We start from the raw sequence: 15,758 nt of genomic DNA, 5'->3' as shown, positions 1-15,758 counted from the left end.
CGGAGGAACTGGCCAAAAGGTAGGTTCATTTTGAGGGCCCCGGGGTGGTGGCTACTGAAAAGTAAGAGGCTGTCGCTGTCAGTTGGTTTTTTATAAAGGGTAGTACTCAAATGACCCTCTGCCAGTTTGAAGTTAAGATCAAAAAAAGGGATACTGGAGTCAGAGATTGTGTGGGTAAATTTGAGGTAGGAATTCAAGGTGTTAATCTACAAGCAAAATTCATCTCAACTGATTCTGTCTCCCTTCCAAAATATCAGAATGTCGTCGATGTACCTTTTCCACAAAATCAGGTTGGCTGAATAGGGATTAGCAGGGTTGAAGATTGATCTTGCCTCAAAACCAGCCACATACAAACAGGCAACACTAGGAGCGAACGTGCTTCCCATGGACGGTCCCTGTGTTTGATGGAAACGTTTGTTGTTATACTCAAAAAAGTTCTCAATGAGGGCTAGGGTCGCACACTCCATGATAAAGGGGACTGGATTCGGGGAGGCCCATTCAGAGGAGCTAAGGGCATATTCAATCACCTCTAGAATGGCACATTGGGGGATATTGGTATACAATGCCTCCACGTCCAGGGTGACTAGGAAACTAATCTCGTCCTGATGTGGGAACCCCTCTATAAGGCGTAGTACATCATTGGTGTCAAGTAAGAATGCGGGTGTCTCCTTTACTAATGGTTGAAAGAAGTAATCGCAGAATTTCGATAGCGGTTCCAACAATACCGGACACGATGGGTCTCCCTGGGACTGGGCTAAAGCCCTTATGTATTTTCAGTAAAATGTAAAAATAAGTTGTTTTAGCATCTTTAGTCACCAGGAAGTCTGCCTCTTTCTTGCACACCCAACCTTCTGTTTCTGATGTATACACCATAGTGGAGATCAAGATGGTCAGTCTTTTATTAGGGTTCTCAGTGATGGGGGTATAGTATCTGTCGTTGCTGAGTTGGTAGAGGCACTCAGTATCGTAATCACTGGTAGACATGATTACCGTGGCACCCCCTTTGTCAGCCTGCTAAATGGTTATGTTAGGGTCATCAGCCAGAGATCTAACTGCAGACCATTCTGCAGTAGAGAAGTTGTGAAAAGGAGCGTCAGGTCTGTCCTGGTTTAAATCCTTGAGCACAGCTTGCTCGAAGGTGTGTGAGGGCCTTCATTCCGAACGGAAGGATTCACCGTCCTTCCTCTCGTTTGCCACCTTGGGATCTCGCCTCTCCTGTTATTGCTATTTGCACTTTCTCCCCTCCCTTAGGAACTGCATACCTTTTTGTTTAGTACTAGGACAAGAGAATGCCAACTTTCTAAAAGTTGCAATTTCAGAATTGTGACTTAAAATCCGACTTTACCATTAAAGAGAGGTTTAAATTACAATTAATTTAAGACCAAACTTGACATTCCTACCTGCACCCAATCAAAAGTTATCACTTAATATATGTAATATGGTAACCCAATGCTATCCTGTGGGAGAGGTAGGCCTCGCAGCAGTAAAAAATGAGTTTAAGAGTTTTTCACTACCAGGCATGTAAAACTTAAAAGTACATGTCCAACTTTTTAAATACACTGCACCCTGCCCTAAGGGCTGTTTCGGGTCTACCCTAGGTGTGAAATATATATTAAAAAAGAAGGATTAGGCCTGGTAAAAGTTTTATTTTGACAGGTTGAAATGACATTTTAAAATTGCACACAGGCTGAAATGGCAGGCCCGAGACAAGTTTAAAAAGACTACTTAAGTGGGTGCCACAATACGTGCTGCATGCCCACTAGTAGCATTCAATATACAGGCCATGAGTACAATTAGAACTGCCGAGAGGACCAGGTACAACAAAGAGGTGTTAGAGAGAGGTGCACAGTTTCTGATTTTCAGTTAGTTGGGTGCTTTTATTATCTCTGAAGGTCCCTTTATAGTAGCTCTTATGATCACAGGCACAGATAGATACTTCACAAATATATATTTTTTAAAGTTTATGGTCTTGACGAGGAATACATTGGATGAAGAAATGTTACACAAATCTGCTGGGATAGTCTTTGTTAATATCATCCCACATCTGATTGTCACTGTGAGGTGTCAGCAAGGGGTGATAGTATGTACTTTGTCGGAAGCTGCTGTGGCCGACTAAATTAAAGTCCTCAATTAGCCAGCATCCTGAGACAGATTTGTTTAGTTATTGTATGCTTGTTCAGTTGGTGATGGCTGGGTCAGTGGTGTGGACTGGTACACTGTGTGCCTGTGGATATGGCCCACAGGACCCGGAGCAATTTCGTCTTATTTGTGTGTGTAAGACTGTCAATAAGCAGAAGGGAATTCATTTGCAGCATGTATGAACTCCAATAGAATGATAGACCACCGCATGTTGTGGTATTAGTGTAGGCCAGGAGGATTATATATTGTATTGTATTTCAGTTGCTTTTATATAGGGTTACTACCCATTTTGAGCCATCAAAGCGATTTGCACTGGGTAGCACACTGCTCCCGAATCTAAGGTTATTTTTTTGTCCAGTGGTTATTGATGGTTATTGGGATTCATCTTGTACTCTTATGGAAACAATTCATGTATTTACTCCAGTTGCTATGTGGGTAGATTAAATGGGAGTTAGGCGTGATCTTTAGTGGGAGAAAGGTGTGTCAGTTCATGTACATGATTGGCAGTATTAATAGATGAGCAGTAGGAGATTACTGTCAGGTTGTGGGAAAATAACTCTTTGGAGGTTAGGCTGTGACCTGTGAAATTAGGTGTGGACAATTAAGGATAAGGCAAACATGCATGTGTCTAAGAGTAAACTGCGCTGGGAGAGAACAGGCTTGCAGAGGATTAAAAGTAAGTAGAGGGTCCTTTGAAAGAAAAGGACAGGCAACAACTGGAAGATTTAAGGCAAGGTCAGTTTTCCTGTGAATATAGTGGAGGCTTTTTAGACATTGCATGCAATCTGAAGATGCCACATATGTAAAAGGAAATAGCATTATTTGCATGTGAGACAAGGCTATAATAGGTACTTTTGATAAACAATAGATTCAGGGCCTTATTTATGAGGGCTTGCGCTGTCTTTGCGTCACTTTTTTGTGACTCTGTGGCAGAGTAATGAATGCGCCACACTGTGCCCTATTTATGAAGTGACGCATCTAGGCAGATGCGTCACTTTGTAAAGCCCTGCATTACATTATACCTCTGTCAGGTATAACATTATACCTATGTCAGGTATAATGTATGCAGGGTGGGTGTTTCCCTGTAAAAAAAAAAACTCTTAGAAGTGGCACAGTGAAATCTATGCGATTTCAGTGCGCCACTCCTAAGGCTTGACTCCGTCACAATTGTTACGCCTGCTTCCGGTAGGAGTAGGGGTGATGCACGGCCTTTAACATGGGACTTGCCTCATGTGTAATGACACATTGCTGGAGTTGCGTCAGTTTACCAACCCACTCCAGCAATGCGTCATGACTGCGCCACCAGCTAAGTCAGGATTCCTGACGTATCTGTGTAAATACGGCGCATCCATGGTGTGGCAAAGGTGGCGCTATGAAATGTGTTGCATCGCTGTTTTTCCCCAGCGATGCAACACTTTTCATAAATGAGGCCCCCAGTATTGTAGTTGCACTTATATAGCGCTTCGCAGCCTTGATGACGCACTGAAGCACACGCTCACATCTGTAGCCCAAGCTCAGCTCTGCTTTAAGACACGCTGTCCCACCCAGACACCTGCATTATTCCACATCTCGTCTCAATTCTCCTTGTTTGATATCTTTCGCGTCTAGCACCGGCAAGGCAATCAATGCTTTCAATCACTTACAGCTTGAAAACCGGAAGGCGCACGTATGGGCCTACAATCCTACCATGGGGCCATTAATCCTACGCACACGACAACCACTCTGCACCCACTGGCCCTGGCCCGCCATTTATCCTCATTGGACATCTCAGCAGGAAGTGCTGAGGTCCCTAGAGTTCGATCCGGGTTCATAAATCCACACCGGATACTTTCCAGCTGAAGTGCAGCCCAGTGAGGTCAGCAGTTTGGTCTGCAGGCAGCGTGGATTCAGGATTTGTTGGCTGACCTTTTCTCTACCCCCTTTTTACTGCAAAGATATTTCTCCTGACTCAAATTACATCATGGTAGCTCTTTGAACAAACGTTTTTTTGTTTTTGCGAAAAAGGTGAACAGCGCTTAAGAGCGGCCATAATTTACAAGTCATTCTTCAGTATTTCTCCCATAACTGCCTTATCGTCCTCCTTGAAACTGGGACCCATTAACTACACTTTATTTATGAGTGGCAGAATAAGACTGAAGAAGATCACTGTCGCCCACGACACAGAAACAAATAATCGGTTGTCATGACATGCTTGGCCTCTTTACATCTTCGAGCTATTATTCAGACGCAGATGCATCTCACAGGTTTTCTGAAGGGAACACAAAATTCTATCCACCAAACATGGTACCAAGGTGTGCTGGAATTTTCCAGAAAATCTGGTCCCACACACACTAGACTTTCATCTGTCCTAGGTGTTGTCTGTCAGTAGTCAGCTACTGGGATCCCCTTTGGACTATAGCCATAAGAGGGCTCCTGGTAGTTCACTGTGGTTTCTTGTCATTGCCACTCACCTGTGGCAAATTATAGCCCCAAGGGTTCTGATCACGTTGGTCCAGTTGGGCTTAAAGGGCCAGGAGCTCCTTCCACATTAAGGGGCAGATTTACAAGCCCCCTGAGCCATCACTACGTCACTTTTCGTGACGTACTGGGGGCGCAGTGGGCTCCTCCATATTTACAAGGAGAGGAAAAGCCACCATGCGTGACTTTTCCTCTCCTTGTAAATATGGCCCCTTCACACGCAGCACTATGCGTGGGAGGGGCATTCCATGGGTGTTGCTGTGGGTGTTCCCACGCAACACCCATGGAACAAGACACATCTCCAGATGTACGAGAAATCGTGAATCTGGAGATGTGTGTGAATGCTACGCCACCCTAGGGGTGGCGTAGCAAGGCACAACGAGGAGAAATGTTTTCATTTCTCCTCGTTTTTTCCTCTTTCAATGTGTGCTGCATTCTACAGCACGCATTGAAAGAGGAAAAAGCCTCTTGTGATTGTTTTTGTGCAGGAAGGTGTCCCTTTCTGCACAAAAACAATCTCCCCATGACGCAGGCACCCTTGCACCATGGTGCAAGGGTGCCTGCGCCGGCGCATGGCTGCAGTTTGTGCGCCAGCGCAGGGGAAGCACAGAGATGCGGCATGTTCTTGTAAATATGTTGCATCTCTGTGCTTTACAAACTAATGCAGCACGACGCAGCAAAATGACATGCTGCACCGTGCTGCGTTACTTTGTTGTAAATCTGCCCCTAAATGTGGGAGGAGCCGTTGTTAGTGCTTTTAAACAAGTGATATCTGGGGAGTTTACCGAGGCTAACAGGGTCCTCGTCCAATCCTCCTTCTCCAAGCAGCTCCAGGCATAAACTTCCCAGAGGGAGAACACTTCCCACCCGTCTTAAACCTCTACAGTGCAGTCACGTGCACACCTTCTTCTCTGACTGGATCGCATGACTCAGCAAAGGCCCTAAATCTGTACTAGTCACTCCACTTAGTCACAACATTCATCCCTTCACACACATACAAAGGCTAACCAATATCTACAGTCTACAAAACACTCCTCACACTACTAACTGGGATCATAAAAGCAGGCAGATGTTCTGTACCCATAGGGCATGTAACCTCCTAATCAAGTGGTCGTGTGAATATTTGTACAGAAAGTGAGCCCTGAACCTGGAGAAACCAAATCAAGTTGATAATCATGAATTAAATTCATGCACAGAATCAAGGAGCAGAATTTGATTTCAATTTCGATGTGTCTATTTACTATTATAGGGGAATTTCCCATTGCATCTAATAAATAGCCAGGCGACTAGGTTATTTCGAGATTACCTAGTCACATTTAATAGCCAAGATGATAATTAGTTGTTCAACTTCGATATGCCAACACCATGTCACGATGGTCAAAAGCTTCCTACGGGAATCTCTATAATAATGTCTCAATAAATCAACAATCCCACTTCATGTTGTGATACAATGCAATTTATGCTGAATGCATTCTAGCCTTTCTAATAGCTTAAAGGCCTGATTATGAGTTTCGGTGGTCCTGGAGCGGGCGGCACACCACCGCTCTGCTCCAGGACCACCCAAGCTCACTGCTGCCCCCTCCATATTACAATTAATTTTGTGGTGTGGCGGGCAGGCAGCCTGGCAGTCCCCTGGCACTGCTGTTTAAAGGCTCATTGTGAGCCTCAAACAGCACTGCCGCAGGACCGCCAGTGCACGTTCCTGCATGGGAAGGAATGCACCATGTTGTACATACCTTCCCGTGCAAAGAACTGGAGGTGCAAAACAACAGGGGGCACATGTGCCCCCCTGCATGCACCCCACTGCACGGGGCATTTTGTTGCCTCAGCGCCACCCTTTTCATGGTGGTGCGACCACCATTAAAAGGGAGGTGGAGAGGCAACTCAAAATGTGCTCGACTCAGCCGCTCTGACACTGCCAGAATATTTTGGCCTTGGACCGCTGCCAGACAAATGCAGGATCCTTGCTCGATGCTGATAGCAGCGGTTCAGTGGCTGTCCGTTCACCACACCTATAATACTGCAGGCAGTCCTGCAGTGTGGCGGTGGTCGGACCGCCACCACATCTGCGGTGGTACCATGGACCGCCTCAGTAGTAATACGGCCCTAAATCGCACTGCTTATATCAGCTACCAGACCGAACCTGGTGTCAATTTGGAGGACTTGTTCAAAAGACCTTTTAATGCATTACTGAATTTACTGTGAGACTGGCTAACAGAGTGTGGGAGGTAGCCATAGAATTTTATATATAGCTATTAGCCGCAAAAATGCAGAAATGCAGAAAAGAGGAACGTTCTGAAAAGAGGAAATCTTCTGGTTTGATTTTAGAAAGTTATTTGTAGTGAGCAACACTGCCAGGTCGTCAGGCCAACAGAGCTAATGTGGAAGGAAACATATTTGTACACAATTGCTTGCCTTTCGGATGTGCCTCTGTAGTAGCGTTTAACTTTAATGTACAACTGTGCAAATGTGCAATGTCAAGTGAAAAATTATATCTGAAATTTTGGGATTTTGATGATGCATAGAGTCGTAACTGATGAATTAATAATGATGCACATGAAACAAAATTACTGAATCATTTAGAAGTGTAAAGAACACTAGAGAATAGCTATTCCACATTTTCGTATGAAACGTCATTTTATTTTTTTTAGTTCAAACCGATTTATTGGTTATAAGTAAATTGAACATAGGTCATACATATATTGAGAAACCACAAAAAACTAAATATAAAGCCACTGTTATTGCATTTGGTTACGCATTACCATAATAATATTAAATGACATCAACAGAACAGCTTAATAATAAATAATAGTAAGGTAGAAGAGAGAGGAAAAGGAACTAGAATAGAGTAGGAAGAAGCTAATAACACAATAAGGCAAAGAAAATTCGAGTTTTATCGTAGAAATTCCTATATTAGTGATGAGTTCAATATTCACAAAGGCTTAGTTTGAACAAAATAGAGGTTTAATTATTCCTATGGGGTCGGGTTTTTGTAATGTGATGTTATACACTCCTGTCGTGTAGAATAACAGTTCTTTCCAGGTTGTAAGGATATCTTGGTAAAACATTTCCAGTTCCAGTTGCTTAGTGTAGTTATATATGCGAGAAACAAAATATTGGTTTAATTTCTAAACATCTTCAATACATTTAAAGACTTTTAGCCAAAATTCCACGAGTGATGACATTAAAAAAAATGTGAGTACGGTCTCCTGTTGTAACATGACAATTCCAGCATTAACTTCATTTTATACATGCGTTGCAGAGTCCAAAAAGATTTATGTAGCAGATGATATTTGCTTTGCAACATGGAAGGCATGATTTTATATTTAAAACTAGTGATCCACATCTCTTCCCTTTTATAAGCAAAGTTATCTATGTGAGAATGGCTTGAGCAGTCAAAATGGCTGCCGCTCTCTTGTAGAGCCCTACACTGCAACCCCGCTATCCGTAGTTTATCCTCTGCCACACGTGCCATCCATCCACCTACCAGTCCTGGGGTACTCTCCTGGACGATAGTGGCCTGGCTGGGCCAGATTTGAGGCTGCTGGACTGCCTGTGATAGCGGAAGAGGACCGCAGCCTAGACGGCCGGCTGCACCCTCCATTGTGGGCTGACGAGCTTGTGCTCTGTATGAGTGCTATAACCTTTGACCTGCTGCATGGAGCTGGATTCTAGGGGGGCACTCTCTTCTTTCTCCCTCCCTCGCTGACAACAGGGCTGGGTGGAGGTGGGCACATGGGGATCCCCACGCATGTCGACACTGGGAGGACTGGGTCAGCACAAACACTGCACTGTGGGCCTCGTGGCGCATCCACAGATCCCACGCACGCCCTGGTGCTTAGTGCATGCACCAAAGGCCCAAGCACCGCATAAGGGAGCCACACCAACAAGTGGTCCACAACAGGCATATGTAAGCGAGGCACCGCTGACACTGGCACGGACTAGGCCCCATAACCACCAGGACTGCAGCTCTTGATGCCTGGGCCTCCTTCTTTCCCCTCCCCCCACCGTCTAGATGATCTGTGGACCCCCACAGTCTTTGTTATTCCCCTGCACATTGTGGCCTGGGGGAGAGGTGGCCCCATGCTTGGCTGGGGGAAGATGCATCACCCTCCTCCCGAGTTGTCAGCTAAACAGCCAGATATCACTACTTCCCTAATGGAACATTCCATGGCTGGCTGCCTTTGCCTGGGACCGGTCAATTTCTTAGTACACTACTACTACTCAACGTGGAACCACTACACTGCTTGGGACTGGGGGGACTAGTGCTCAGGACATCACCACTCTCTTGCTGAAATCGTGGGGCTGCTTGTGCTGCAGCTCAGTTGGCTGGAAGTTCGGACATTCAAGCAGGCCCCTCTAGATGCTGTCTCTATTTCCCCCCATTTGCTTTGGTTGGCCTACAAAGTTCTCACATTGGGGACCTACTTCGAGCTCAGTCCATTGCCACACACTGCCTAATAAGAGACTCGACTTTGCCGGCATTGCAGACTGGGCAGCTCGTGCTGAGGTATACCAGTTGTTTTTCGTGGTATGCAGAAGCAGGTCCATTTCCCCACGTGCATTGGTCCCTTCCACTAGTGGCCTTAACTGCTGCTCATCATGGGACCTCTGCATCTGGTACCCATAGTGCTACTGCACACTCAACCACTGCATCTTAGCCAGCAGCTGAAGGGGCTGATACCCAAGATCACATCGAGAACTCTTCATTCATTGAGGGTAAATTAGACATTGTCCTGTCAGCAATAGGGAACTCCTGGTTCTCTTTGGAACACAAAATAGATACTGTGGCAACAACACTTACCTTATTACGCGCGGATCATCGCAACATGGCAGACAAAATCCGAAACATTGAACAGGCAATCTCCATAATAATGCTGCAAGCTTGCAAGACTGAGAAGGGCTTGTGCGCCTTACAGGAGCGGGTCCGTATCTTGGAGGAGAAAGCTGAAGATGCCGAGGGCCACTCCCAAACGAACAATATCCACATTGTGGGACTACCCAAAATGTGGTGAGACAGAATGCGGACTCCTATACAGAACATTGGCTACGCAGCATTCTCCCTCTGACTGCTCGGTCACCTTTCTTTTCCATTGAAAGGGCACATCAAGTCCCGGTGAGAAGAACCCCACCTGGGGCCAACCCCAGACAGATGGTGTTTCGCCTGCTACACTACCAGGACCAAGATGTAATCCTACAAGAAGCCTGCAAGCTCTCAGAGCTAGCAGTCGACAATGCACATGTCATGATATTTCCAGACTAAACCCTGGTGGTGCAGCACCAGCGGAACTCAAGCCTTGCAGTTAAGCATCGGCTGCGTGATTTGGATGTATAATATTCCCTCCTTTTCCCCGTGCGACTTTGAGTTGTACAGGATGGTAAGACACATTGTTTCACGGACCCCAAGGGGACCTGGACTGGATCAATAACTCTGAATTGACCACCTATTACTCGGCTTGACCAGGGACAGTGGCATAACGAAACTTGAGGGGGTCCCACTGCAAAGTACATGGAAGGGAACCCCCACACTCCGGCTCCAGTCAGGACCTCATAGGCCAGGGAAAATGCCGCCGGAGCACAGTGCTGGGGGTGGGCACCCCGGAGCTAAGGGTCCCCTGCACCATGGGGGCTTCAGAGACTATTGTTATGTCACTGACCAGGGACTGCGGCCTCAACCACCCAGTTGTGGGCAGACGTTGCCGCCAACAAGGGGACCTCTCCTGTGGCTGGGCACCTCTCCCGACCTGGAACAGATGATCCACGAGAGACGAAAGGCACTGAAGGCAGCTGCAACGGTGCAGGACCCCTCTCCTCTCTCAAACCTGCATGAGGAGATGTCAAATCCTCAAGTAATGATGGATGTTCAATGACCTGGCCTCCCAAATTTGACTCTGTCACACCACCCCAAGTGACTCCTCAAACTGTTAACAATCTTGACTGATTCCCCGCTGCAAACCGAATGCTATGTCTACTGTTTACCTGTAATGTTCCTATGGCTAATGGTCCTTCCTATTATTTGTTACATGTTCATTGCTTTATTCTCCTTCTCCTCCATTCTACATTTCTCATGTTTGATCTCTTTATTTACAAGTAACATACACGTTTGTACCCCACACAGCGCACATTTTACCTATCAACAATGCGTGAATTGGTTTTACTGTGGTTGTTTTACACAGGGAATCCCGTGTCTCTACCGCTCACATGGTACACCACCACCCTTAGACAGTTTGCCGCTATTGGCTAACATGGTTACTCAGTTTGGGCGAGTACACATTGTCCATCTGCTCTCATTGCATTATTAATTTGTTGTCTCACTTTTATACTATTTTGTGTGGGTTTTTGTTTCGCTGTCCATGCCAATCCTTCATGTGCAGTGCTAGGTTTATGGCCTATTGCCCCACCCCGCTGTGTCCAGTTGCCCTACATTCAGCATCCAGAATCATGGTCCACATTAACATACTTACCTGGAATGTATAAGAGGGATGCACACTCCCTCTCGCAGATATGTAGTTCATTCTTATTTGTGCCACCTCTCCACACACATAGCACTCATACAGGAATCCCACTTAAGGCTGACATAGGCTGCAAGACTGCAGCGGCACTGGTGCAGACAAGTATATTCCATTCATTATTCCACATATGCAAGAGGCGCTCTGATATGGATCAGGGCGAGCATTTCCTTTAGGGCTGATGCAACAGTTGTTGACTAGGAGGGTTGCTACTTCTTCGTTGAGGGACATCTGGAGAGACTTCACATGCTGATTGACTCCATTTAAGGCCCCAAATCCGGAGAAATGGGATCCCTAGCCAAACTATTGGGGCTGATCGCGATGGATTGGTAGAACATGGCTCCTTGGAGGGGACTTTAACAATGTCTTGAGTGTAGACTTGGATTGCTCCTTCACCACCTTTACCAGCACGGTGGCCACTTCCAATTTCCAGGCACTGACTGACTGGGGCACTGGCATCTATTGGACATATGGCACCTATGCAATACACACACCGGGGTCTACTCCTTTGACTCATATTCACACAGCTTTCATGTCCACATAGATCCTCTGGTTGGCACCCCGGACATTCTCCCACACATAACCCACATTGTTTGGATGCACCAACTCAGACCAAAACCCTCAGCACCTACAGCTGAATTGGGATGCCAAACCCCCATCCCAATGTGGAGGCTGCAGCTGACAGTGTTGGATGATCCTCTATTTCTCTGCCTTAAGCTTGACAAAGATATTGCTGAGATAGAACATGACCTGTTAGGCTATGACTCACAAGCTCTCGTGGCCCCAGAGTACAGGGACCACCTGCTTTTAGAACAGCGGGAGCGTGCCAAACTATTGGAATGCCTCCGCTGTCTTAATTATGTAGCCCATACAGCTAAAACAAATGCAGAGGCTGATAAGGGGGGCTCATTATTGGCATGGATTATCAGACAGGAACACCCGCGGTAACCCACAGTAGTGCTCTAATTGGCGGCTGGCTGCCTCCTCCACACCCAGAAGGCTATCCATGTTGAAAAGACACGTCATTTTGCCTCCTTGTACACATCGGTTTCACCTATATCTACTGACAATGTTGATTCCTTTTTAGCTACTACACCACTACTATTCCCTGAACAGAGAACTTATCTTGACGGTGCTATTACTTTTTTTGAGATTTAGGAGGCCATCCGTGCTCCCAGCAACAGGGAAAACCCTGGACCAGAAAGTCTTTCAACCAAATTTTACAAATCCCATGCTCCGCTCCTAAACTCCCACTTGCAGATACTATACAATGAGGCCTTATTAGCCACCTTTTCACCAAACTCACTCTGCAAGGCACTGCCCTTCTCCCTTCCCAAACTTGACCGTCGCCCTACCGCCCTTTGGTTGCAGCACTGGCGCACCCAGACCAGAATGGGTTTGGCCCTGCCTACACCTCTTCAAACTTGTGCAGATTCTTTAGGATCCTAGAACATGCCCCCACACCTGGCTACAGGTGGGCTGTCTCGTGCTGGATCTGGGAAAGGTCTTTGATTCTTTGGAATGGGTCGTCCTCTTTGCTGTCCTCCCCTGCTATGGGCTGGGGAGCCGATTCATTTCGGCTGGTCAAATTACTTCATATCCCACCGATTTCCCGAACAAAAAAGTGTGCCCTTATTTCCAAACTGATCCTGATTCACAGAGGTGCCGGTCAGGAATGCCTGCTGTCTCCTTTGCTCTTCAATTGGACCACTGGTGGCTGCCCTCCGAATACACGGCAGACCTAGGGGATTCCACTCGGTGACATTCAGCACTCAGTCACATTTTATGCAGATGACCTGCTCCTATACCTTAGGGATGTGCATGCAATCTCCCCTGGTGTAGAACTTTCTTTTGACAATTTGCAACACTAATGGGCCTCAGGGTTAATTGGGCCACGTCATGCCTATTTTCCTTTAGTGACGCACTGACCATGCCTACAGTCTCAATGGTGTCTTGCTGGCGGGGCAGCACATGACGTTCCATTATTTGGGCATTCATGTCTATCGCAAATCTGCCAACCTGTTTGATGGCAATCTCACCTGAGCAGTATACTCGTTGAGGGAACAGATGGGGTTCTAAAGATAGCGCCCTCTCGCTATGTCAGTATGAATAGTACTTACCAAGATGGTCATGCTACCCCACCTCATTTCGCTAATCTACCTCTGTATGTACCAAAATCCTTCATGAGGGAGCTTCTTCAGAATAATACATGCTCCATAAACTATACTTACCAGCAATTGAGGGTGGATTTGCTGTCCCGAATTTTGAGCATTGTTACCCAATTGCAGCTGGTGGCCTGGTAGATGGCGGGACTTCAGACCGCCGACATTGCCACGGTCTCCCCTGCTAGGAGTTTGCCTCCATATTGCATCTCTTTACCCTTTGCTCTAAATCACTGTCGCCCGGCTCCACTCTGTTGCACGTGGCACACCACCGCTATAAATAGAGCCTTTTTCCTCACTAAGCGACTCAGCCGAATGCCCTGTCTATACTGCTCCTAGGCACTCCATGGGGCAGACGGGTCACCTCTTCAGTGGAGCTCACCACTTAGGAAGAGGTGGGCCTGCACACCATAGGAGACCTTTATCATAATGGCTCCTTCATTACCCTTGAGTCTCTGATTGAGGCTGAGGGTTTCCCTCCTGGCCACTTCTTGCTTTATAACTATCTCCTTGGGCTGTTGGGGGAGAACTGGGGGGATATGCGCCAGGAACACCCAATGAACCTCATGCCTCGGTGCCTTCGTGTTATGGGGGCAGGTCGCGTTTTAATGCACTGGCTCCCCAAATCTTTGTGTACACATGAGCCGCTTCCACTTGCCCCTTTGTGCTGCCATTGGGAGATGGACTTGGGCCACCCGTGCATTGACAAGGAATAGGCTGCCATATGAGAATACCCGGCTCTAATTCTACGCAATGCCTGCTTTTGCCTGATTCAATAATATATACTTCACAGAGCTTATATCACCCCAGACAAGATACACTGATATTATCATCATACAGATGCTGTCTGTCCCCGCTAGTAATCTGCCCGATGCCTATTTTCTACATATGCTCTGGGCCTATCTGTCTCTTCACCCTCACTGGCTAGGCATAACCACACACTTGTCCACCTGGGGCCAACCCCAGACAGATGGTGTTTCGCCTGCTACACTACCAGGACCAAGATGTAATCCTACAAGAAGCCTGCAAGCTCTCAGAGCTAGCAGTCGACAATGCACATGTCATGATATTTCCAGACTAAACCCTGGTGGTGCAGCACCAGCGGAACTCAAGCCTTGCAGTTAAGCATCGGCTGCGTGATTTGGATGTATAATATTCCCTCCTTTTCCCCGTGCGACTTTGAGTTGTACAGGATGGTAAGACACATTGTTTCACGGACCCCAAGGGGACCTGGACTGGATCAATAACTCTGAATTGACCACCTATTACTCGGCTTGACCAGGGACAGTGGCATAACGAAACTTGAGGGGGTCCCACTGCAAAGTACATGGAAGGGAACCCCCACACTCCGGCTCCAGTCAGGACCTCATAGGCCAGGGAAAATGCCGCCGGAGCACAGTGCTGGGGGTGGGCACCCCGGAGCTAAGGGTCCCCTGCACCATGGGGGCTTCAGAGACTATTGTTATGTCACTGACCAGGGACTGCGGCCTCAACCACCCAGTTGTGGGCAGACGTTGCCGCCAACAAGGGGACCTCTCCTGTGGCTGGGCACCTCTCCCGACCTGGAACAGATGATCCACGAGAGACGAAAGGCACTGAAGGCAGCTGCAACGGTGCAGGACCCCTCTCCTCTCTCAAACCTGCATGAGGAGATGTCAAATCCTCAAGTAATGATGGATGTTCAATGACCTAACCACACACTTGTCAGACTGAACAGGTCACCCCGCCTTCCACAAGTGGGAGGTGTGCCTCCTGGGCCTATGCCGCAGGGATAAGAAACACAAAGCCATTACCCAATTCATTGATCTAAAACTCCCCCTAGCCAAACGACTGATCATCTATACATGGGAGTTGCCTATTCCTCGGTCACTCTCTGGGAACACTCCATGAGAGCGTGGGCTCATGCCAAGGACACTGCCCTCCACAGGAAGGATATGAGGGGTTTACCTAAATACCCTCTTGCAGCGTGTTGGGAGACCATTCTAGCAGACTTCAAGGCCACCCTGCTACTAGGCCTGGGCGTAAAACTCTGCTTGTGGAGTTTGCAGAATTCGTCAACTCTGTGTTCCACGGAGAATGCAGAGTTACTGATAAACTCTGCAGTCCGCAACAGAGAAGAGTTTTATTTCCCGTTTGCTGGCTGATAACGTCTTTTCGCATGTACAGTGAGCACAATGAAACATGCCGGGCACTCACAAGCCACCACGGGATTTTTTAGCCACCTGCGATATTTTGTTGCGGATAACGTGGCTTTAAGCCGCACCAGCAACTTCCAGCGCTTCTTTTGTGTCGTAGGCGAGCGCGATTCAACTCTATCGAATTGCAACCTGGAGCAGATTCTCTCCTCAAGAAGCAGCTAAATCTCCTCAAAAAGACAATTTGGAGTTAAAAAAAATTCTCAAATGGAACGTTCAGGTTGGTTCTTTGTGCAATGAGTCCTTTTTTTTAGAAAACTTTCTTTTTCCACCAGGAAGGAAACGCCCCGAGACTC

Source organism: Triturus cristatus, chromosome 9 (genome assembly GCF_964204655.1).
Source record: "Triturus cristatus chromosome 9, aTriCri1.1, whole genome shotgun sequence".
NCBI classification, from domain to species: domain Eukaryota; kingdom Metazoa; phylum Chordata; class Amphibia; order Caudata; family Salamandridae; genus Triturus; species Triturus cristatus.
The sequence above is the reverse complement of the archived record's forward strand: the minus strand, read 5'-3'. Positions refer to the sequence as shown.